The sequence below is a fragment of the Mytilus californianus genome, unplaced genomic scaffold (assembly GCF_021869535.1).
Source record: "Mytilus californianus isolate M0D057914Y unplaced genomic scaffold, xbMytCali1.0.p SCAF_10, whole genome shotgun sequence".
In the NCBI taxonomy this organism is placed as follows: domain Eukaryota; kingdom Metazoa; phylum Mollusca; class Bivalvia; order Mytilida; family Mytilidae; genus Mytilus; species Mytilus californianus.
Window position 1 is genome coordinate 49093737 of NW_026262582.1, and position 27785 is coordinate 49121521.

At 31.5% G+C, this 27785-nt stretch overlaps 1 long non-coding RNA gene and 1 pseudogene across 1 annotated transcript; both read right to left on the reverse strand.

The window, feature by feature from the left end:
* Positions 1-679: 679 nt before the first annotated feature.
* Positions 680-11060, reverse strand: LOC127718293 (uncharacterized). The gene is made up of 4 exons (XR_007989708.1): positions 9900-11060; positions 6905-7051; positions 2266-2461; positions 680-994 (listed from the first exon to the last, which is right to left on the reverse strand). It is a non-coding gene; the product is annotated as an uncharacterized LOC127718293 (long non-coding RNA).
* Positions 11061-21027: 9967 nt separating this feature from the next.
* Positions 21028-27545, reverse strand: LOC127718767 (mucin-17-like; annotated as a pseudogene).
* Positions 27546-27785: the final 240 nt, after the last annotated feature.

The following is a 27785-nucleotide window of genomic DNA, read 5'->3' on the forward strand; positions in this document are numbered from 1 at the left end:
TCCATACTTCTTATTTTCATGTTGAAAGAATAAAATATCCCATACACTCTGGCTTGAAGTTTTTTTTGTGCCAAGTGTCATGAAAAGCTACATAAATGTAGATATTATGAAACACTTATTTGTGTGCTTTGAAGCAAAAAAGTAACTCACCAAGCAAGTCCATAAAGTACAAGATATTAAGACATGTCAAATTCTTGATTCATGGAAAGACCAAAACAACAAGTAAAACAGTTTTACTTCCTCATGGATCCAATTGTAAAGTGGTGGGTTATGGTTAGTGGTATGTAAATGAGTATAGAGCAAATGCTTAGAAAGCACATAATGCTCAATTTAAAACATATTGTATCATTTGATTAAATTGCCATTTCCACAAAAAACCTGTCCTAGGAATTTTCTTTTAAAGTTTTTCTCACTAAATTTTCTCTTTTATTAGTATAAAATTGGTCTTGCATCATCCAAAAATGCAGGAAAATACGATTTTGATTAACAAATTTCTGGAAATATTAAATTTGCTATATATTTCTACTGATATAAGTTGCATACATTAAATAAAAATCCATGTAGTTCATCATATTTCATTTGCCAGGAAAATTGATAAAAATCAGTTAAATTGCTTGCTCATTTACATACCATTTAACATTTACACAGTAACAAAATAAAATATTTAAAAAAACTATGGTGACCTTACTTAAATTTTTATTTATAAAGTATATTTAATATGTTATAACTAATCACAATATACATTGAAAAACTAATTATCTGTTACAAATACACAGATGATAAAACTTTTTATTCCATTTTTTTCTTATCAATAATATTTTTGTTTCAAACAACTAAATTTCAAGTTCTTAGTATGCAAAAATATTATTCAACTTTATAACTGAAGTGAAAAAAAATTATAGGCAATTATTCTTCTTTCCTTGATCATCCTCAACCTCCAATTATATTCATCTTCTCAATGATTACCCGATATATTTTGTGGGTGGGGGTCAATCTACAAAAAAACAAAACCAAAAAACTTTTAATATCTTTAAGTCTTGCATACAACAAAAACAGTGGACTTAATTTTATTCTAAAAGGGGAACACCTGCGATCACCCCCCGTTTTTGATGTTGTGTTTTGTGTAATTTTGTTTGTCTGTTTGTCTTTTTCAGCCCTGATGTTGTCAGTTTATTTTTGACTTATGAGTTTGAATGTCCCTTAGGTATCTTTGGCCTCTTTTACCAATTCAATTAGATCTTTGAATATTGTTGTTATGGCATAAATATTAATTTTGTTATCAGTAAATTAAAACCTGACTAAATAGTATTGTTATACACATATCCACTTTCATGGTACCACAATATGTCGATACCTATATTTTGGCATTGCAGAAGGTCATGTTTTTCTCTGACTGTTAATGACGTCTTTACACTAAATCCATTGGATGTTGGATGTGTACTGATTGATATTTTAGTCTTAGATCTTAGATGTTGTTCATATATATGTTAATCATCTTTTTACCTGTATAAGAATGAGTTTTAGTGGATCAATTCAGTCAATCGAATGATTTACCCTTGTTTCACTTTCAATGTTGACATTCTTTTCCTTTTAATAACTGAACACACCTAATTCATGCCTAACCCATCTTTAGCTAAGGGGTTAAATTGAAGGTCACATGAATACGGATTCAATGAGGTTGAATGATGTTTCTTAGCTTATATTGACAAAATTGAAGCAAACTGGCTGCTTAAAGCAAATTATTACTTCACTATTTCACTTTCACATGTTTCATTAATGATTGAACAAAAAAAAATCAGATTTCATTTTTTTTTATATCTCGTAGCTAATGTGTTTAAGACATAAAAGTCTTATTTCATTTAATATATATACTTTCCAAACATTGGGCCATAATCATTATTTATCTGCACAGTTTCTATTTGTGTTTATTTTATTTTAATTTTAGGTTAACAAAATGTCTCTGACTCCAGTGAAAACTTTGAAACGTTGCATCTTCTGCCTCCAGTCATACCATAAATTATTCCCATTTTTTGGAAAAAAGATCGATGATAGCAAATTCATTCATGAATTGGTTAATGCAAATTGCTGTCTTCCAGGAAACTGGCAAGAGTCCTTGAAAGGCAAAAATGCAGCAATGTGTAAAAGTTGCTTCAACAAATTTGCAAACTTCTCAACTTTCATATCTGTTGCGAAAGAGAACTTATCAGAGATGTTAGTGCGTGATTTAGATGGAACAACTTTCAAGAGACTACATTCTGCACCTACCTCCCCATCTTCATTAGCTGATGATGATACAACAACACCTACATCACCAGTTCCATTAAAATGTGAAAATTTAGGAACAAAAAGTCTCAAAAGAAGGAAACTCATATTTAGTTCTCCAACAGCATCGGTTAATTTCTGTTCAACAGAACACAGCTATTCTACAATGCATAAACCAGGTAACCTGTACGGGTACATACTGAAATATAAAAGTGATAATTACATCTTTATCTTTAGCTTCATATATATTCTTACAGGAAGTATTGGATCTTTTTTATTTATAATTATTAATAAAAGGAGACGTGCGGTATACACCAATAAGACAGCAACCCAAAAATAAAAATTCATCAAAAGACAAATCATGTATATGTCAAAATGGATTGAAAGATTGAGTACATTAATAACAATAATCTTTCAATTGCTGTTTTTTCTCAGAAAGAGGGTGATGATATAAACAAACAAGATAATTAGTATGCCTTTTTGATAATTAGTTTTTCCTTTATTGCTATCAGTTCTCGTTGGTTCATATTTGTAGATCTTGTAATGATGATCATTTTTACTATGCCTAGCTACACTTAATGTGGACTTACTTGAAGATCTTATTTTTCCAACAAATGTTTATACATTTTCTATCTATCTGTAATGATTTCGGCAAAAAATTTAAAAGATTGGGCTTATAAATTGTAAATAAATTTGTCAATCTAGATGCATTTCATAGATATCAAAATGTAACCTCACATAAATTTCAAATCATATTTTACTTGAAGAATTACCTACAAAACCAGAAACCATGATTATCAACAAAACTGAAAGAAAAGAAAAAAATGATTGAAAAAATGGAAGAAGTCAGCAAAGACAAATCCATGCAAGGTCTCCTTGAACAACTAAAAGCAGTTAATCCAGACAGTATTTTATCAAAATCCAGACCTTTGAGTGAACTGCAACAACCAGACAAAGACCTCATGATGGACATGCTTGAAAAATTAGCAGAAAAGTATAAACAAAAGTGCACACGCTGAAATGTCTCGCCTTCTTTACTAATCATTGATATTATGTTGATAGTCCTAAATATAAAGCTTTCTTACAACTGTCACATAAACTTAACATTAACCAAGAAAAATAAACATTGACCAATGAACCATGAAAATGAGGTCAAGGTCAGATGAACCATGCCAGGCAGGCATATGCAGCTAACAATTCTTCCATACAACAAATATAGTTGACCTATTGCTTATAGTTTAAGAAAAACAGACCAACACACAAAAACTTAACACTGAGCAATGAACTGTGAAAATGAGGTCAAGGTCAAATAAAAACTGCACGACTGACATAAAGATCATAAAATATTTCCATACACCAAATATAGTTGACCTATTGCATATAGTATTAGAAAAAAAGACCAAAACTCAAAGTCTTAACTTTGACCACTGAACCATGAAAATGAGGTCAAGGTCAAATGACACCTACCAGCTAGACATGTACACCTTACAATCATTCCATACACCAAATATAGTTGACCTATTGCTTAAAATGTAAGAAAAACAGACCAAAACACAAAAACGTAACATAAGCAATGAACCATGAAAATAAGGTCAAATAAAACCTGCCAGACTGACTTGTACATCATTAAATATTTCCATACACCAAATATAGTTGACCTACTGCATACAGTATTAGGAAAACAGACCAAAACACAAAACTTAAAATTTAGCAACGAACCTTGAAAATGAGGTCAAGGTCAAATAAAACATGCCAGACTGACATGTTCATCGGAAAATATTTCCATACACCAAATATAGTTGACCTACTGCATACAGTATTAGAAAAACAAACCAAAACACAAAAACTTAACATTGAGCAATGAACTGTGAAAATGAGGTCAAGGTCAAATAAAACTTGCCAGACTGACATGAACATCGTACAATATTTCCATACACCAAATACAGTTGACCTATTGCATACAGTATAAGAAAAACAGACCAAAACACAAAAACTAAACTATGACCACTGAACCATGAAAATGAGGTCAAGGTCAGATGACACCTGCCAGTTGGACATGTACCCCTTACTATCATTACATACACCAAATATAGTAGACCTATTGCTTATAGTATCTCAGATATGGACTTGACCACGAAAACTTAACCTTGTTCACTAATCCATGAAATGAGGTCGAGGTCAAGTGAAAACTATCTGACGGGCATGAGGACCTTGCAAGGTACGCACATACCAAATATAGTGATCCTATTACTTATAATAAGAGAGAATTTAACATTCCAAAAAATCTGAACTTTTTTTTCAAGTAGTCGCTGAACCATGAAAATGAGGTCAAGGACATTGGACATGTGACTGACGGAAACTTCGTAACATGAGGCATCTATATACATAGTATGAAGCATCCAGGTCTTCCACCTTCTAAAATATAAAGCTTTTAAGAAATTAGCTAACGCCGCCGCCACCGCCGGATCACTATCCCTATGTCGAGCTTTCTGCGACAAAAGTCGCAGGGTCGACAAAAAAACTTCCATGTATTACAATTATACATAGCTTATATTTTTGATTATTTCATAGAAACAGTTCCTTATTACAGCTCTTATCTAAGCAGTTGCTGAAAATTGTTCTACAAAAATCCTGAGAACTTTTTAATTTCAAAGACATTACTTTTCAATGTCCACTTTTAGTATTGTGCACTTAGTTGTATATGTTATGATGGGCGTATGGGATATGTTATGGAAAGACAGTGGCAACCAAAACCAAATAAAATTTATGAAAAATAAATGGAGAATGTGTGGGACACATCTGATGCCCCAGCTTGCAGATTACGTTATAAATGGGCAAAAGAACAATTTTCAAGTAATTTGGTCAAAGGTCAAAGTCTGGTGTCAACTGGCCTATATTTTTTAAGCAGACATCTGATGCAAAGTAATGGCGCAATACACAAAAGCCCTGTGTACAATATGAACTACATGTAGCACATAACTTAAAGCAATACTTCATCTATTCACAGAGCACCGATTTTGTTTAAAGTACTAGTAGCTGCAACTGGAAAAATTTCGTCCTCAGTTTTAGCTCCAATATCTGCTGTATATGGTATATTGATGTTCCAAAGAAACCATATGTTGTCCGCATGGCAAAGATGCATTTCTGCTGTCTGCTTGAGAGGTCAGCTGGAAGATTCGGTAATAAATACAATTTAAAATAATTAAAACTTAGCATTTCTCTTCAGCCCAACAAGAAAGGTTACAATTGTATAAAGCAAGGACTAGATAAATATTTTTACCTTTTTAAACATTCTAATTGTGAATTCTTGTGTTAAATGTTACCATGCTTGTACTCTTGCTATTAAATGTGAAAATGCATCAAAGTGAATATAAATAGTAACACCTCTAATTCAGGTTTCATAAAGATTAGTAAGTTTCACATAAACCGATAAATTTTTCGGTTAAGATTACTTTTCACCTGCAACTCAAGAAATACAAGAAATCAACCCAATGCATCTTCCATTTGCCTGTAACATAGTATCTTTTGCTTTTTAGGCTTTAGCAAAAATTTCTCAATTTGGGCTTGCACTTTCTCCTACTTCAAAGCTGAGATTGCAGGACGAAGCAGCAACAGCAAGCACGAAATTAATTGTGAACATGCTGTCTTGTAATCCTTTGGCTAAAATAACAGGAGATAATTTAGATGTCTACATCAAAAGAGATATTATTACATCCACGACCAAGAACAAAGATCTACATCTGTTTGCCTCCAATATAATGTTACCAAGAATTGCAAACACTTCTATTTCCAATGAAAAACCAAGTAATCTACCACATATTTCTGCAAAAGATTTAGAAATAACTAGTCAACAAAGAGTTCACCTCGTAAACTCATATAAAGTAAGGGTTGTATTCTATTATGAAATTTTTGTTTACAGTGTCAAAATTTAAATAATTTAACTTCTTCTTTGATTTGTATTATTTTGAAACATAAATTCAACAATAAATGTGGATTGTGTCCATGCATGGACACAGATGATGCCCCCGCTTGCATATCATATAAAGATATAAAGGGACATAACTGAAGAACAGTAAAAGTGACTCTACCTAAATTTGTACTTGATCTGAGTTAATAAGCATTGTGTATAAGTCTCATAACATTCGGTTGAGGTAAACTAAACTTAGAGAACGGTAACAAATAATTCAGCAATTTTTATGTTTATAAAGGGGCATAACTCAAGAACAGTAAAAGTGACACCACCCATTTCTAACTAGATCTGTATTAAGTGGTTATTAGAATTGTGTATAAGTTTTATAACATTTGGTTGAGACAAACTAAAGTTAGAGAACGGAAACCAACTTTGGGACGTACGTACAGACGGACAAGGGTAAAACTTAATGCCCCCTCCGCTACAGCGGGGGCATAAAAAATAATGCTTTATAATTTTACCAGCTGGAATCAATAAATAAACGTGTACTACGTTACAGCAGTTGTATCCTGAACATTTATATACTAGTATACTTGCAACATTATCTTCATCTAAAGTTTTCTAAACTGAAATATGATATTCATAATAAAGTGTGGGATGTATTGAAATTTGGAGATCTCTAAACTGTTATATTATCTTCAATTGTTTTCAAGTATTGTGCAACAGCATTACCTTTCCTATATTCATTTTCTTCGGTTATTTACTATTCTCAACTTTTCAAAAACATTCCTTTTTTTTTCTTCTTGCAAAAGATCTTGCACAGGCACATTTATCATCACAAAACCCCGAGAGACAACAGCTGAACTATTTTATGGCAAACTGAAAATAAAACAAAATTAACATGGTCAACAGCTAATTCATGTAAATGTTTCAATTTTATTTGAAATAGATATTACTTTATGCTTGTTTCAAGCATATTATAAAAAAAAAAACTCTCTCCAATTTTAGGCAATCATTGCCAATATTTTTGCCAAAAATATTGATGGCTGTGGATGGATGAATGATGTTATGCAGATAAAACATAAATATCAAAACTACATGTCAAGAAAAAGCTAGACAGCTCAATTGCCTATCATAGATGCAAATGAATCCAAGCACGAAGACTGTCTAAAGATTATGGATCACTATGAAACAGTCCTCACACAACAGTACAGTGAGGCTCATGGTATTGACAATAATGTTACCATTAATATCCAAATATTCTAATAGTTTTCTTTCAATTTTTAAACAAAGCCATGTTCTTATTATAAATAAAACATTTGGTGCACATGCCCGAGGCCACAATTAAATTAATATGACCAATGGATTACAGTATCTGAGAATCAGAACAAAACACAATAAAATGCTCCTCTGAGCACAGCTTGATACGACCGCAGAGGTCGAACCCTGAACAGTTGGGGCAAGTATGGACAGAACATTCAAGCTTGATACAGCTCTGAATTTGGATGGTGATTAAATATTTGACACAGCATAGGTTTCTGACATAGAATGAATGTGGTCTAAGAACTTAAATTTTTTTAATTTACCTATTATGGTCCAATATCCAAAATCTAAATACATGGTTACATTCAGCATATCAAAGAATCCAAAGAATTCAATTTTTGATGAAATCAAACAAAGTTTAATTTTGGACCCTTTTGTCCTCAATGTGGACCAATTTGATAACAGAGCCCAAAAATCAAAAATCTAAATACATGGTTAGATTCAGCATACCGAAAGAACCCATTTGTTCAATTTTGGTTGAAATCAAACAGAGTTTAATTTGGACCCCAATTTGGACCAACATGAAAACTGGGCCCATAATCAAAAATCTAAATACATGTTTAGATTCAGCATATCAAAGAACCCCAAGAATTCAATTTTTGTTAAAATCAAACTAAGTTAAATTTTGGACCCTTTGGACCTTAATGAAACCAATTTAAAAAACGTGACCCAATATCAAAAATCTAAATACACGGTTAGATTTGGCATATCAAAGAACCCCAATAATTCAATTTTTAATGTAATCAAACAAAGTTTAATTTTTTACCCTTTTGAGCTCAATATGAACCAATTTGATAGCGTGGCCCACAAATAAAAAATCTAAATACATGGTTAGATTCAGCATATCAAAGAACCCCATATATTCAATTTTTGTTGAAATCAAACAAAGTTTAATTTTTGACCCCAATTTTGACCATCTTGAAAACTGGGCCCAAAATCAAAAATCTAAATACATGTTTAGATTCAGCAAAAAAAGAACCCCAAGAATTCAATTTTTGTTAAAATCAAACTACCGGTAAGTTTAATTTTGGACCGAAAAAAAATCCCCCCCCCCCCCAATTTTTAGAACCCCCTTATGATTCATCACCCCCAATCTCCATCCCAGCCTTCCCTTTGTGGTATGGTACCTTGCAGTACAATTTCAGAGAGATCCATACACTTGAACACAAGTTATTGTCTGGAAACTAGAAAAATGCTTGTTTTTTCCCCCTTTTTTGCCCCCAATTCCTAAAAACTTTAGGGCAATTACCCCCAAACTCAACCCCAGCTTTCCCGTTGTGATATGGAACCTTGTAGTACAATTTCAAAAAGATCCATAGACTTACACACAAGTTATTGTCCTGAAAAATGCTTGTTTTTTGCCCCTTTTTGGCCCCTAATTCCTAAAATTTTGTGGCAATTACACCTAAAATCAATCCCAGCCTTCCCTTTGTGGTATGGTACCTTGCAGTACAATTTCAGAGAGATCCATACACTTGAACACAAGTTAGTGTCTGGAAACTAAAAAAATGCTTATTTTTGGCCCCTTATTCCTAATCGTTTTGAGCAATTACCCCCAAACTCAATTCCAGCTTTCACTTTGTGATATGGAACCTTGTAGTACAATTTCAGAAAGATCCATACACTTACACACAAATTATTGTCATGAAACTAGAAAAAAGCTTGTTTTTTGCCCCTTTTTTGGCCCCTAATTCCTAAAATTTTGAGGCAATTACCCCCAAAATCAATCCCACTATTCCCTTTGTGATATGGAACCTTGTGGTACAATGTCAGAGAGATCCATACACTAACATACAAGTTATTGTCTGGAAGTTACAAAAAATGCTTATTTTTCGCCCCTTTTTCCTTAGCTGTTGGTACCATAACCCCAAAATCAATCCGAACCTTCCTTTTGTGGTATTGAACCTTATGGTAAAATTTCATAGAGATCCATTCACTTAAACTAAAGTTATTGTGCGAAAACCAATGTGACGACGACGACGCCAAACCAATAAATTTTTGCGGTCGTATAAAAACTTAATATTGACCGCGGAACCAAAAGGTAAAGGTCATACAAAACCTGCAATGACATTTACATGTTTCAATAAATTGACACAGTTGGTTGCTTGCATAATCCTATAGCTTCCAAAATTGAAAATTCTGGATTCCAATAATCGTACATGTTAAAAAAAAAAGTGAGTGCAGAGCTTTTAATACAGAAGGCATGTAAAAGTATCAGCTACCAAAAAATAAACCAATAAATTACTACTGCAGTGTTAAATGTCATTATCATGGTGATTGAATGAATTCTTTTACCCTGTATGACTAACTAGTTCTATTGCTAGTGTACAACTCCATACTTTGTGCTGTTTGAGACAGATGAATTCAATTAAATTTTTAAATAGCCAAAGAGTTGAAATCTTACCTTTATATGTCCAGTATGATGTCTTTACTTTTGTTTTATACATCTTCTGAAAATATACTAGTCTTATAAAAAAAGCTTTAATTCATATTATGTTAAATTCCCTTTGAATTTTTTTGTCATAAATTAGGCTGTTAGTTTTTTCAATTGAATTGTTTCATATTTTTTATGTCGGAGCCTTTCATAGCCACCTATACAGTATGGGTTTTCTCATTGTCAAAGGTTGTACTGTTGCCTATAATTGCTTGCCATCCACTTCATTTGAACTTCGATGGATAGTTGTTTCCTTGGCAATCATACCACATCTCTTGATTTTTATATATCAATGCCACATTGATGCTTTGTATGGGACATCATTGCTTTAAATTTTTGAGTATTCTGTCCTGTCCTGAATCTTCAGTATTAGTCAGTAGGATAACAAGGAAAATGCACAAGCTACCAATAAACTTTTCTTAAAATGAACAAAACAGAATTTTACATTACAAATTTTTGCAGGTTCAGATGAAAAGTTGAGACAGTTCAAGGTAGTAACAGGAGGAGATCAATTGACTAGGAGTCGGCTTAATGAGTCAAAAGCCTTAAGAAGCTTGTCTCCAAATTATAAGAAGCGCTTTGATGATGTTGATCCGATTGTTGTTGAACTCTGGCATGTAAAGCAAGATTTGCTTGAGGTATTATCCAGTAACCAAATAGAAAAAAAATATTATCAATACTACATGCAGCAATGCTAAAATTCAAATGCTACTTAAAACTTGGTCAAATCTTTTTAAATTTCAAGTCAGTAAATGCAATAGTAGAAACTAGATATCATTGAGATGGGAGCCATCTCTGAGGGCCCCGCTGTGAATAATGTGTGGTAAAAAATTTGTATCATTATCATTGGACATGGGGTTGTCAACTGAAACCAAAGTTTTTGACCTTGACCTTTGACATAGGAAGTTGTACATAAATTATGACACACCCTCTGGTGTTGGTTTATGTACATGTCAAGTATAAATTTTGAAATCATAACGGTTCTCAAGATATAGAGTGGACACAATCTTTACCATAGGACATGGGGTTGTCAACTAAAACCAAAGTTTTTGACCTAGGAAGTTGTACATACATTATGACACACCCTCTGGTGTTCGTTAATATACATGTCAAGTATAAACTTTGAAATCATAACGGTTCTCTAGATATCTAGAGAAGACACATTTTGTTATGGGCGGACGGACAGAGTGATCACTATACATGCTATAGGGCATCTGCCATTCAGCGGGGCCCTAATTAAAGTGGCATACTTAAACTCAAAGAACCTTGACTGAAGGTGCAGGGCCAAATAATTTCTGTGCAAATGAGAATAAACAATGCTTTATATACAACTACATACCAAATAAATGTGACTTACTATTAATGCACTTGGTCTTTTTAAGATTGTATTTTCAAAATCAATGAACTGTGATGAAGAGATGGGACTATATCATCTTAAGGAAATGTGCCATACAAATGCCATTACAACTGCATACTAAATATCAATGACCTACAAGTATGGGTTCCAATATCATTTATCCAATCACACATAAACTAAAGAAATGTTTCAAAGTCAATAGAACATGACTGAGTGGCCAGAGGCAAATAATTGCTATAAAAATGTGTTGTGCAAATGCTCATTAAACTGCATACCAAATATTTTTGACCTACCACAAGTGGTTACATTGAAAAAGTTAAAACTATCAAGGGAAGGCATTTGAAAAATAGGGTTATCATTTTTAAAGCCAATTCATGAATTTCTCTTTCATTTAACTCACTCGTTACTCAATATTCACCCATAAAATGAGTTCATTACAGACTTTCCTGGGTCCATGTTCATTATTATAGAACAGACCAAACAAAATAAAACTTTTATATTTTTCTTTTATTTAAACTTCAGAAATTCTACAAAGCCATGTTTGATACAGGAAATGTCAGAACAGCGGGCAGTTTAGCCTATTTCAAATCCAAACTGCAAAGAACAGATGTGTCAGGGAAAGTAAAATGTCACTTCAAATCCCACATGGCTTTTCTGTCATTAATTGGTGAAGCCGTTATCACAGAACAAGGCAGACAATTTTTGAGCGATTTAGAAGTTGAAGTAGAGGATAATGATGACAAATTTGAAGCTTTAAATGAAATTTTAGATTTGTTTGTTTCAAAATTTAATTATGTACCTTCTATTAATGATAATGCTTTGTTATGCCAAGAAAAAGATGAAATGTTTAACTATTTTAATAATTTGGCCCAGTGGTTTTTACACATAGAGGTACTGAACAAAACAGCTAAGGATGGTGACATAACCAGTATTATACCTAATTTGTTAATATCTTTGCCTTTTTTTTGATCATCATTCTACTTTAAGTAAATATCTGGTTGAATGTATTAATTACATTATTCATGTAGAGTATTCACTGTCACCACTCATGAAACTGTGTGTTCTTGAAGGATCTTTTGTGAATGTTAAAGGGGGAAGGTCAAACAATGTAGAAAGTGATCTACTTCAAGAACACGCAGTTAGAAATCAGAAGGCATTAATAAAACAGCTTGGTGCTAATAAGACACAAAAGGCAATAGAAAGAGCATCTGCAGCTGCTGGAGCCATTGCTGCTATCAATGACAACATTGCCATGTCTTTAGAAATTACACCAAAGTCATCAAGGCATACAAAAACAATTTCTCTAGGAGAAAGGCAGGTTGTGTTTGATGTCTTGGAAGACTTGAAACCTTTCAAGTTCACACCAGGAAGGAAGTTCGAAGGATTTGGAAAGCTTGGAGAAAATGTTTTTGCATGCATTGATGGCAATAAAATGAAAGTTGACCTTGACATTATTGTCAATCGGCTTCTTTCGGGCCATGTAAACATTGGCAATGATGACAATGACAGCAGCATTGACTCCGACAGTGATGATGATGAATTGCCTGACTTGTAATTGTTTTATATTTTTAACTATATTAATTCATACTCACTCTTTATCCCGAATCTTTTATGAACTTTTATCGTTTAATACCTGATAAAACTTAAGAATTCTTCATATAATATCAGTGATATATATATATTAACTTCCGGGTACATAGTGTTATCATATTATGCTAATTATGCCTTTTGTTGCCTAATTTTTCATCTCATCCGAACCATCTGTGCTTCATTCCTATTAAGCTTGGTAAAATTTGAGAGCATATTGAAATGGGAATATTCAGAGATTTGTAACAGGTTCTTGATGTCATCATTTTTTTCCAACTTTATCACATGTAGGTCTCCTAATCATCAATCCTGTTATGTTTCCAATCATTTAGCTGTGTGCCAGAAGTTTCAGAGAACATTTTAGAAATGTTACCACTCACAATTAAAATGACCCAAAAAGCTTAAAATGAATTGTATGGACACATTATCTATTGTTGAAAACTCCATGTGACATTTTCTTTTTTAAATAAGGAGATGTCATGTGGTATGATACCCAATGAGACACCTTTCAAAAAGAGTTCACATTATGTGGATCCAAACCATTAAATTAATTGGAAATGACTCATCAAATTGGCATGAAGCACAAAAAACAACTGACATATAAGACAAAGGACACAAAGGACCATGTAATATTTTAAGATTAAATAAGAAACACTTATCACAATATCCAGAGTTTATTTATGTGTCAATCCTTCAAACCTAATCACAAATTGTAGTAAGTAATATTGGCAAGTAAATATTCTAATTTGACTTGTATAATCTATTACCTTGTAAATAACAGTTTCTTTTTCAAAGTAAAAAACTGGCATTTATAAATCAAAATTTCTTTAATTACTATTTTTCAGCAGGTTAATTTTTGATTCAGACATTGTTATTAGGGGCACTGGACGTTTGCGCTTTTTTACATGTTACACGATAGGACATTTGCGCTTTAAATTTTGATACACGGGTATCAAGTTAACCGAACATTTGCACTTTTTACCTATAGTCGTCTTCCTGGAATTTTAATGAGTTGTAATCATTACGTAAATAAATTTAAATTATATTTGTGGTTAGTTAGTTCACATTGACACAGTCTTAAACATAAGAGCTATATAAAGTTATTGACTAGTAAAGGAAAAAAAATGCATATGTCACGATGGATTCTTATCATTGAACAACAGTTGGTTAATTACAGTAAAATTCGTTACATTGATGAACAGGGACCTAAATCAAGATTTGAGAAAGAGAAACTAGAATATTTTTTGGAAACGTGGGCTAAATACCAGTCAAGACAGATTACAAGAGCTATATTCATTCATACCCTAAGCTTCAGATTTCAAGCGAAAACTGACCTGTGATGACTATATGTGTCTTTATGTCTTTAGAATATTTACTTTTAACTATATATAACTATATTCAAATTGATGTGCTCTGAAATTACTTTTAAACAAGAATGTGCAATGAAATGACTATCAAATTTTAACCTTAATGAAAACTATGACTTTAACTGTGCCAGGTCAAACCTACCGGTCCTAAGCACGGATAAAATAGGAGGGATGTCATAAGCAAATATTGTAAAAGCGCAAATGTCCTATATAAAAACCTTAAATGTCCTATAAATTGAAGCGCAAACGTCCTGCACAGATTATTAGATATGAAATATGGAAAATCCAACCCAACATACTTTTTTTTTTTTTCAAATAAAGTTACTTTACATTTTTCCAATTCAAGCTTAGATGTACTGTCAAGGTTAAAATACACTTTTTAAACAATGTTACAGAATAAACTTAATTCTAGTACTGTAACAGGTAAAATCAGGTCATATTTTTCTCTTTGTTTTTACCTGTCCAACAACATCTCTATAATTATGAGTCTAGTGGACTGATTTAAAATTCAATTAAGTGCAAAATCCATGGAAAATGAAATTGTCATTTGTTGGTTCTATTCAAAATATGATCTTCAAGGGAAGGTCTTTTTTTTATTTAACATGTTTAACAATGTTTAAGTAGAGTTAATGTTAAAATTATCATGATGAATGAACATTTTTGGTTTTAACAAAATTCTTGATTTTTTTACTTCTGAAGAATTTAAAAATGTCAAAAATATTACTTTGATTGAAATTTGTACAAATGAAATGTGAAAAACAGCATATAAAATTTAATACCCATTTGCTGAGAGCTGTAGTAATGACTATGAATGTACTGATGAAAATATAAAAACACTTCAAAAATAAAAATAATCTACAATTATTTTCAAAGAAAGTTATGATAAATATTGATTGCAAGTTTTACTGAAATGTTCCTGTATTTTTTCGTTAAAATTGCAACTGATCCTTATTTTAATTCCTATTCTTTATATAAAAAAGACTTGAATAAGTTGCATCCCACTGTTGCAAGTATAATATAATATCATGTATGTCATTGAAAAATTTATACTGGTTATTTTCTCCAACAATATGCAAGGTCAAAAACATAAATACATGTATAATGATTATTGATACAAGACATTTTAAATTATTATAAATTTAAGCTTGCTATTTTACAAATCTCACAAGCACAGGTTTTCTTACAAAAGCTGCAACATGCACAACCCAGTAATGAATCAGACTTAAAATAACCAAATACAGATAGTAAATTTTCTATAAGACAAGACTCAGAATTGCAGTAAGAAATTATGTCATCTGAAATTCCAGGCAAATTTTTGGCAATATCTCTTTTATTGTAGTACAAGATAGCTTCAGAAGCCTGTCCTCGCCTTCCTGCTCTACCAATTTCTTGGAGATACTGGGAAAGAGATCTAGGGGGACTGGCATGAATCACTCTTGTAATACATGTAGGATCAAATCCCATCCCCTTAACAGAAGTGGTTAAAATTAACCTTATACGGGGATTTTCTGTATTTAGATCCTTTAATGTAGCCTGTATGACTTCATCATCCTGATTTGCAAAAATTGCAGAATAACAGGATTCAGTAATTTTGTTTTCTCCAAACAGTGACTTTAAAAAAAGAAGGGCACAACTCATGTAGAACATGGGGATAAAAAATAATGTAACAGGATAACTGGTGGGATTTTTCTGCAATTCTATACATTCTGTTTTAAAAATATTTTCATAAACACTTATAACATCCTTTGACACAATTTTTTCTTTTTTCTGAAGAAAAATGTTTTCTTTATCAGGAGAAATACATATAATGGTAGTGTTTTTAAATCCCAGTTTTTTAGGTAAGTTCTTTACCTGTATTTTGGTCATGGTTCCACTCATGCCAACAAACTTGGCCTTGGTAAAGATGGCTGGCAATTCTGACAGTTTCTTGTAATCTGGTCTAAATTCTGTATGCCTATAATTTAAGATGTGACAAGGTTAATAATAATTCATAGTGAAAAAAATCAACTAAATATTTAAGATATGATTTATGTCTTATTGGTTTCAATACACTATAAACATTTTATATTTATAACTTTCAAGACATGTCCTTTTATAATTATTATGTATAAATTTCATGACATATGTTCTTATCATCACTTCATATTTTTATGACATGTGTAATTATCATCAGTTTCTAATTTTGTGACATATGTAATTATCATATGTTAGTATTAAAGACACAATTTAGCAACAACACTTTGTTTTTTGCAACAAATTTAATTATGATTGTATTTCATGACACATTTTAGCATCATCAATTAGATCCTGATAAGATTCTTTTTTCTACAATGCATTATTTTGATTTGTATATTTTTTATTTTGTTTTGATTTGAATTATTACTACATGTACCTCTTGAACAGTTCTACCTCTAATCATGTTTGTAATAATACATTTAACTACTTGACTGTAAATTAACTATGTGTAAATATCTGTGTTTGATTGTATTGTAATTTGTATGTGAGTGCCTCAGGGAAGATTAGTTTGTTGTATAAACCAGCTATGTTTACCCTCTTTAAGGTGGTACCTAACACTACAGGGAGATAACTCTGTAAAAATCAGCTAAACGTTTTAATTACGTTGTATTGTTAAGGAAATATCAACTTCTCAATGATCAAAATTAGTGTTTGTCAAACTGCTATATAACCAACGAAATTTTTCTGATAAAGTGGTTGGTTCAAATTATTTGAAATTTTTATATTTTTGTCAAAGGGTCAAAGTAAACATTTTGTCAAAATTTTATGAAAATTAAACAAGCCAAATTAATATTAGTCAAGGTGTTGGGTACCACTTTAAATAAAGAATTTATTATAATTAGTAGTATTAGTAGTAGTATGTTTGTGACATATGTATTTAACATCAGTTTGTATTTCATGACATTTTTTGTGTCTCATCAGTTAGCATTTCATTGCAAAAATGGTTTTATTTACTGTTAAATATCACATGAAAATGGTATATATTTGAATTTACCCATGAATATAGATTAATTTACTTCCTTAAAAAATTGTCATTTGACCAACTATTAAACATTGAATTTTTTTTCTGTAAATCAATAGTATGATGGCTTAAGTTTACAAACAAGAATTGTTTAAAAATTACTGTGACAATAGATTTCTTTTTTTCTGTAACTTTTACTATGATAAATTGTTAGCAGAGCTCGAGAAGCAAGACAATCCAATCTTTTTTTCTATATCACATACATGTAGATACCAGAGTTACACTGGAGCACTGAAGAGTCCAATTTATGAAATGAAATGTGTAATTCTATAAAAAAAAAACAAAAACATGTGAAGTAAATCAAATGTATACCATGAAATTTGTATTGTTATATTGAAAAATCATTAGTAAATCAGAAAATAAATTTACCTTTTTTATTTAAAAAAAAACCAGATGAATGGGTAACAAAGCATTATCATTTTTTTTTGTGAATATAGAAATAGAATGTGAATGAATTTAACCATGACCAATTGTATGCATATTGTATTTGGTAAAGACCCTGTGTGATGAAGAAATGGACTACAAGTAATGTTTAAATGTGTTGTTTGTTGGGTTGCTGTCTCATTAAATATATCCATGTCTTTATATAAAGTTACAGTAAAATGTAAAATGGATTTAAGGCTCACCACATTTGGACTTTTGAATAAAAGAGTCAACAACCAGATCCTGCAGATATAATGCAAGAAGTAGTTACCTTGGATATTTTACTTCTAGTTTTTGATGTCAAGAGAAAAATTATAATTTGAAATGTTGTTGTAGCATTCATCTACTTGTTGCACCATTTACTGAACAAAGAAGAAATTAATGAAAACATTTTAGAACACTGAAAAATTGCAAAGTAATTTCTTCAATTATGCTATGATTTATGAGCATTATAAAATGTGTTCAGATTCAAAAGATAACATTAACTTTATTCATATTACTTCTTACATCTAATGAAGTCATTTTGAAATTAGAATACAAAGTGTGGTGAACCCTGTCCAAATGTACATCACTACATACATGTATATTCCATATACTGGTTATGTAAGTTATGAATATTTCTCAGTATTCATTTCAATAATATTAATGTTACCAATGATAAATATCTTAAGCTATGATTTAAGACTTATTCTTAAAAAAAATCTGTCATTTTTCACTTCCATGGGTCAGGAACATCTGCTTTTGGAATAACCAAAATATTTCTGAAAATAACTAAGAACATCTAATTAAAAAAAAACATGCCAATAGTTCAAATACATGTTTGTTATGTTGTTTTTTTTGGCATGTTTGAAACCACAAACACAGTACAATGTACATGTATTTATAAGAACTGTTCAACATAATTATTTGAATATTAACTTCAGTAGAAATTCTAGTGGTTACTTTAGATGAAATTCTCAAATAAACAGAACTTTTCAAAAGATATGCCATTCAATTTTAAAAGCATACCATAGTGAAAAGTAACAGTTCATAGAGGTCTTTTAACCATTCATTTAATACCGAAAAAAGAAACTGCTTTGACAACAAGTTATAGCAAATAATATGAAAATGAAGCTTTGAATGATACATGTACTGATTTTTTACAAAAGGAATATAGGTTATGAAGATATCATGTACATAAAAACCCCAACCATTCCTTTTTAGATATTGTAAAAGACCATAATTAGAAAAACATTTATATGAAACCCAAATCATACACTATCTTAACAAAAAACAAATATGTGTATAATGAATTTGTTATGAACTAAAATATTAAGTTTATTCTCCTTTTAAATAGGGTAAAATAAAAATCAAAGAATACAAAAAAGCAAACATTTTCATATTAATGTAACGAAACAACAAAACCTGTATACTGAAGTGCTCACCACTTATCAAAGACATGGCATTCATCAATAAATACTGCTTTGACAATCGACGTAAACTCAGATGAAAGTAACAGGGTTTGTCCAATACTGTTAGAAAACAATGATTCAGGATGGCAGAAGACAATTTTAAATGCACCATCAATGATCTGTTGTATTCCACAACTGCACTTGTCAGTAGCATGTGAATTTCAGGTGATGCTTCCAGTCATGCCTATTTTACAAGCAGGTATAGATCTAAAAAATAAACATAGAAAAAAAGAATGATACATTTATACATGTACATTGTACTGCAGTTCTTAGATCAACTGCCAGTCAGATTGGTCCAACTTTTAATGTAGAAATGATATAAACCATAATTTGGTTTCATCTTCCAATGTGCATGACATATTCTACTTCCAAGACAGTAAGATTTTTTAACAGGATAATCCACGTCATGCAACAGAAATATATTTTTACCTTTTTGCCTTTGTTCACATATACCTACACAAATGAAGGTTAAGTATAAGAATGAGCAAGTAATTGACTCAATACATTAAACATGTTACAAGGACCACAAAATGTAAATGTGCCTTGTCCAAGTCAGGAACCTAATCAGTGGTTTTCGTTTGTTTTATTTCAATACCTTCTTTAGTCCTCTATGAATGGTGACAACAATCTTTGACAGGCTTTGTTAAATTTACAATGATATTCAAAATTTTGTTAATCATTTACAGCTACATGTAGTCGACTGTAAAAGACCTGATATGCATGTTGACCTTTCAGTCAGGGGTACTACTTGTACAAGTAATCTTTATTTACTTGAAGAAGTAAAAAAATATACTTATATAAGTTAATTATAATGTCTGAATAATCTCCCCTTAATTTTCTTAAAAATTCACTTGTATGAGTAAATTTTTTTTACAATCCCACAAAAATTCTCAAGTTTTGAGATGTAAAAACATGCCTTTAATGATTTTTCCCAAGTTAGCTCATAATTTTGTATTAGAGTTCAATGTTTCATCTCATTAATTCAACAAAGAAACTGATTGCGCAAAGATCTTAAGTATTTGCGCAAGGCCTTCAAAAATTGCCCCTTGAGCAGTGTTCTGAAGATAACAGACAAATGAGATTTTCATTGTCCATGAAATTACACTAAATTAATAAGTAAAGACATCTGCAAAGGACAATGAAGGACAGACAATTTAAAATTCTATTAGAGAAAAGAAGTCCTAAGAATTCAAGAAAAGAAAATAAGATGACTTTTTTACTTATGTAAGTAAAAAAATCTGAATGTCTAAGGGACATAACTAAGCCAAAAAATTATTTACCTATACCAATAAATAAAATACACTTTTATAAGTATCCTACACATTTACTTATATAAGTATATTTATATTTACTTCTTCAAGTAAATAAAAATTACTTGTGCAAGTAGTACCCCTGACAAAAAAAAATGAAGAATTTCAAAACAAAGAAGTCTAGAGCATGACTTATAACTTGAATGACAATCATTGGGTAAATACAATAAGCACAATAAGTTAATTAGTTTTTATGAGTTTGCTGTCAACTTATTTCAAATATGTTTAGAACATAGATATCCTTTAGTTGTTAATTTCTGTGTCATTTGGTCTCTTGAGGAGAGTTGTCTCATTGGCAATCATACAACATCTTCTTATTTCTATATTATCATTCATAGAACATGACCTAATATAATACCATTGCCTAATCATTTTGTTTTTGTGGTCTCCACAAAGACTTTCATATAAATTGGTTGCATGATAATAGTTGTTTTTCACTTATTCTGTTGATTCGATTGATACCGTTTGATTTTGGACTTTTCTCCCTCTTTGAATTGACCTTGGTGTTGGTATTTTTGTTATACTTTTTTGCTTAATAAATGATAATCAGAATTTTTAACCTAGTGTCAGGACTAAATGAAGATAATAGGAACTTTTTACATCCAGTCCAAAATGGCATGTATATTAAAATTAATCTGTTTACGTTACACTATATTAAATGAAAAAACATATTTCGTGACAGTTCTGGCCTTTTTGATAATTTTATTGGAAATAATCCTTATCAAACCTTCTTTCTTCTGTTCTTAATAAAATAAAAACAAGATAAAAATTATACTAAGAAATGAGAAAAATGGCACAATATAAGGATGTGTGAATTTTACTTACTGATGTACATGAGCCAAAACTTTCTAATGCATCCCACGCTGCTGTGTCATTAAAAACTGAAAAATAGTAAATTGAAGTGGTACATAACACTACAGGGAGATAACTCTGTAAAAATCAGCTGAACGTTTTAAACATGTTCTATTGTTAAGGAAATATTAAGCTTCTCAATGATCAAAATTAGTGTTTGTCAAACTGCTATATATCCAATGAAATTTTTCCGATAAAGTGTGTGGTTCAAGTTTTTTGAAATTTTTATATTTTTGTCTAAGGGTCAAAGTAAATATTTTGTCCAAATTTTATGAAAATTAAACGAGCCAAATTAATTAATTAAATTTACAGCTGTTCACTTCTCAACATTTAAATCAAAATCTCTTTTTAAGATATTATGTTTTGGCAAAAAATGTCATATTAATTACACTTAATTGGTCATGACATAACAGTGAATTTCTCATGATTTCTTTTTTTGGGGGGAGTAAACAAGTTTTGGAGTCACTAATAGTACACCCTACCATCAGAAGCAGGTTTAAACTGGTCTTCATCAATACTAAGTCCCAGGTTTAGTAGTCCACTATCTTGTTTTCTGAAAAATAGGTATTATAGTAATTATTAAAAGTAAAAAGTTATCTGGTACCCTAAACCACTCTGTCACAGTAATGTGAGAAAAAAATAGACCAGATACCAGAATGAGTGACTAATCAATGTAATTTCAGAATTTATGAAGCTGTGCAAAGAACAATGTTTTATTCTTTACTAGTTGAATCTTAAAATTCATTTATTACCTTTGTTTATTATCAATTGCGAGAGTAACATATGAATTTATAAGTATCCAATACAATATTATATACAACTATATACTTCTACATGACTAAAATTGCAATGTCATATTTAAAATCCCTAAAAAGAATTCTGAGATTTTTTGAGAAATGTATTTTTCTTTTTACCTCTGATCATGAAATAGTAAGCAGATGAAAAATAAAGAAAACCACCACTTTGGCCTAACTCTTGAAAAAAACAAACCCTTATAAGATAATTATTGTCCTTTGCTATCATTAAGCTAAGGATCTGTCCAAAAAGAAGACTTTTAAAATTTACTTCTTAAGTATACGTATAAAACTTAAATTGCCTAAATATAACTCCCTTTACAAATTAAAAAAATATACACATACAATTGAAAGAAAAAGTTTAGATCTTTGAGCTTCTGTTGTGAGTTTAGATATCAAACTGATATTCTCTGCACTTTTAATAGTGGTATTAATTAGCCATAATAGAGTTTTGTTGGGATTAAATTGGTTTCTAACTTCTACAAGTAAATTTTATATAGTAAAAAGAAGTTACCAGAGATCAAATGAGGTACATGGAAGCAATTACAGGTCAGGCCTTCAACATTGAGAAAAATCCATACTGCATAACATGCTTTAACAGGCCCCAACATGACAAAATGTAAAAGACTTCAAACAAGAAAACCCATCACCTGATTTATGTACATGTACAAAACAAAAAACCAAAACCAAATGGTCCTTTTAAAAAATTCATAGGCCTGTTAAAACATATTCAACCAATTTGAATTGCTTAAATTCTGTTTCACAAAATTATTAATGTTCCTAACAAATATTTGTACATTTGATTTTTATATACTGTGGAATCATTACTGTTATTTTTTATGATACCAATTATTGTTGATTTCATGGGTATAGGTTAACAACAAATTTAAATATTCAAACAAAGTACAAATTTACTATAGGTTTATATGCAGATTTTGGGAAAAACAAGAAATCAAATTGCCACAAAACCACAGTTTTCTCTCAATCCACAAAAATAGGTATCCACAAAAAAATAAATGAATCCACAGTCTTCTTAAACACATATAATGAATCCACGTACAGTATTCTAAAACTCCTAGCTATTTTCTTACCCTGATGATTCTGTAGCACCTCTTTTTGAAGTGATGTTTACAGCTGGATATTGTGGCGAAAATGGATTATTGTTTGAAAAGGCATCTTCCCCAATTGTCTGTTTTATACTGTCCTGTATTTTGACCTCATCATTTTTTGGTGAACTGGGTACTTTAGATTGAGTTGCAAATGGGTCAATGTCATCTAGATTGTGTTTTGGTGAATTCACAATTTTAGATTTTACTGCAAATGGGTTCTCCTCTGAGCTTGTTGTAGGTGAATTAGGAACCTTTGACTTAGTTGCATATGGATCAATTTTTGAGCTTATAGCTGGTGAATTTGAAACTTTTAATTTTGTGGCAAATGGGTCCTCCTCTGTGCTAACTGTTGGTGAGTTAGGAACTTTAGATTTACTCGCAAATGGATTTTCTTCAAAGCTAATTGCTGTTGAATTTGGAACCATTGATTTACTTGTAAAAGGGTCATCGTCTGAATTTCTTAGTGGTGAATTTGAAACTGTTGCTTTTGTTACAAATGAATCTTCCTCTGTGCTTAGTGTTGGGGAGCTAGGAACTTTTGATTTTGTTGCAAATGGATCATCTTCTGAGCTTACTGCAGGTGAATTTGGAACCTTCGACTTAGTTGTAAATGGGTCATCTTCTGAGCTTATAACTGTTGGTGAATTTAAAACTGTTGTTTGTTTTTGTACCAAATGGATCTATCTCTGTGCTTACTTCCGGTGAATTTGGAACTTTTGTTTTTGTAGCAAATGGATCTTCCTCTGTTGTTACTGCTGGTGAATTTGGAACTTTTGTTTTTGTAGCAAATGCATCTTCCTCTGTGCTTACTGCTGGTGAATTTGGAACTTTTGATTTAGTTGAAAATGGGTCATCTTCTGAATTTTTAAGTGGTGAAGAAATTATAGTTGGTGAATTTGGAACCATTGATTTAGTTGCAAATGGATTTTCTTCAGAATCTATTGCTGGTGAACCTGGAACCTTAGATTTTGTTTCAAAAGGTTTTTCATCTGATTTGATTCCGGGTGAATTTGCAACCTTTGTTTTTGTAGCAAATGGATCCTGGGAACTTTGTGCTGGTGATTTGGGTACCTCAGATTTCATTTCAGATGTATTTTTTGAATCACCATCAGATTTTGGTGAGTTTGGGACCTTTGACGTTGTAGCCATGGGATCTTGTGTTCTATCCAATGTTGGTGAATTTGCTACTGTTGACCTTGTGGTAAAAGGATCAGCAGCCACAGCCGGTGAATTAGCTATTGTTGACCTTGTGGCAAAAGGATCAGCATCCACAGCCGGTGAATTTGCCACTGTTGACCTTGTGGCAAAAGGATCAGCATCCACAGCCGATGAATTTGCCATTGTTGATTTTGAGGCAAAAGGATCAGCACACACAGCTGGTGAATTTGCTACTGTTGACCTTGTGACAAAAGGATCAGCATCCACAGCTGGTGAATTTGCTACTGTTGACCTTGTGACAAAAGGATCAGCAGCCACAGCCCCTGAATTTGCTACTGTTGACTTTGTTGCAAAAGAATCAGCATCCACAGCTGGTGAATTTGCTACCTTAGTTTTGGTGGCAAATGGATTTATCTCTTCATCAATGGACGGTTGGTTTTCTGTACTTTTCAACAATGGAGTTTTTATGATTTTTGGTTCTGATAAAACGAGTCAGCTGGTAATTTTAAAGGTGAGTTGAGAAAATTAGAATTGGTAGTTGATTCAACTGATCCAATATCTGCTTTTAAAGCTGCAAATGGGTTTTCTTTCACAATTGTTGATTCAGAAGTAACGCTTGTTGTGTTCACCTGTGGTGAATTAGCTAATTGTTTTGTTGTCGCAAACGGATCTTTTATACTTTCAAGATCTATGTCATGGGATTGTTTATTTTCTATAATTTCTGGTGAAATATCATCAATTTCATTTTTGCACTTATTTTCAATCACCTTTAAATGTTTGTCCTCTGTCTGTTTGCTTTCATCAACAGTTACATCCCCTTCTCCCAAATGTTTATTTTCAATAACAGTTGTGTCCCCTTCTTCACATGGCACGTTTTCTGAGAGAGTGATATCAGCAATGTCTTCTAATTTTATATCAAGGAGTTCAATGTTTTCTAACAGCTTTTCACTATCACTCTCTGCCTTATTGTCCTCAGGAGCCACTTTTTCTATTTTTTGTGAAGAGGGAGAACTCGACAAGCCCCCTTTGGCTTTAAATGGATCAATAGTGTCCAAATTGTCCAAATCTACTGAATATCCCACAGACTTAGCTGGGATGATTGGAGAACTAGGGGTTTCCTTTTCAACTTTCTGCACATTTTCAAGACCTTGAGAAGATAAATTGTCAGCTTTTGTTTTACAGTCATTACCACTGTCCTGTGTCTCTTCTGAAACCATTGGTAATGAAGTTGCTGTGACTGATATTTCTTGACCATTATTGTCTTTCACAGGATCCTCCTCATTGCTGCCCCTGTTGCTGTAAAGAGATAACACTTTTTGTTGTATTTTAAATAACAACGTACAGAATATCGAAAAATAACACTGTCATTGGCCTACACAGTGCTTGTAAGTTTAAACTAATATGTATAAGGGCTATTCCATTAAAATATATGTGGGAGGGTAGGAAGGGACTTTCAAATCATCCCTACAACCAAGAACCATTTTTTTTAGATAATTTTGCATAAAGGTAATAGATGCATACTGAAAAAAGACCCATGACCCACATTCAATAATTAAACTTCCCTTCCTACCCTCCCACATACATTTTAATGATATAGGCCTAACCTACAATATATGTAGCACTGTAAATTGTATGTATCAATTCCTGAAATCACAATAATTAATCTTGCAAGTATGTGCATTTTTCCCAAATCACAATAATAAATGAATGCAAAATTTCTGAATTTATAGCATGTTATTCATTTTGTGTTGTTTTATAGCAATGCACTGCTCAATATGTATTTATAATCTTTACATTTCTTTCGTCTGTTTAAGGTTATCTTGATCACTTGATTATTATTCCTTAAATAAAGGGATGAAAGAGATTACAATGATATTTTCCAAATAATATACATTTCCAATGCACATAACTCCTGTTGATGGATCTACACTGATATTGGAACTTGTCAAAGACATTGCTGATATTAACAATTGATATAAATTTATTTATCCTGATTTAGAGTAATTTCTCGCAATTTGATTGGCTGATATTGTCCTAATAAATTTCAATGCATTTTTTTATTAATTCAATTCGAATTATCTCCCTTATACCATTGACTTAATAAAAAAAAATATCTTAATATTTTTCATTTTTCACAGTTTTAGATTAAATATCTATATATATTTGGTTGATATTGTCCAAATAATTAATATTTTAAATACTATTTTGATACTATTTTAAAAAAAATATCTGAATAAGTGGTTTGATAACAAAATCAGGATAAATTGGTTACACAGTGTGCAATTGTCCTAATACAGAATTTATCAGGTCAATAAAATTCATATCAGATTTTGGCTTCGCCTCACCCGATGCCGATATGAATTTTATTGACCCGATAAATTCACGTATTAGGACAATTGCGCACTGTGTAACTAATAGTATATGATTCCCATAATTTCAAGGAAAACTGATGTAAACTTTAAAGTATTGAAAGGGAAGAGATACTGATTCACATTCAGTGAATTTATCTAGATAAAGCAAATAAACAATGTATGTCTGAATCAAATTTCAAATAGTTTAAAAATCCATGCAATTAAGACATCAATGTTTTCAAATTAAAGATTCATAAAGTGCTTCATAAAAAAAATACCAAAATCTTGATCCCTTTCATTACATGCATAAATACCTACATGTTGTGATGTTACACTATTGTTTCAGATAAGGGTGAAGGTTTGGTATCATTAAAACGTTTAAACCCGCTACAATTGTTTGCACCTGTCCTAAGTCAGGAATCTGATGTTCAGTAGTTGTCGTTTGTTGATGTGGTTCATAAGTGTTTCTCGTTTTTTATGTAGAATAGACCGTTGGTTTTCCCGTTTGAATGGTTTTACACTAGTAATTTTTGGGGCCCTTTATAGCTTGCTGTTCGGTGTGAGCCAAGGCTCCATGTTGAAGACCGTACTTTGACCTATAATGGTTTACTTTTATAAATTTTGACTTGGATGGAGAGTTGTCTCATTGGCACTCATACCACATCTTCTTATATCTAATTACACACTTATTCAATTACCTATCTAAACACTGGTAAATAAGGTCATGTAAAATAGCTTGAGCATTCTTAGTATTTTCTTCATGATCACACTTTAATACAACTGTCGTTCTTTCTGCCCAATTTTCTTAATCATCTAATTCTTTAATTTGTTCGTACCTTGTTGGTGTCACTTTGTGTGCAGTCTGTGGGGTCTGAAATTTTACCTGAAAAGAAATAAGTATGAAAATTAAAACTTCAATTGAAAAACCCATGAAATGTACAAGAAATTCATTCCTTTTTAATTTATAGCTCTTCAACGTTTTTGGTCCTTATACATCCTTGGCATTCAAATATTTGGCTTTGAGCGTTCCTGATGAAGGTAAATCCAGGAAAGCGCTTCG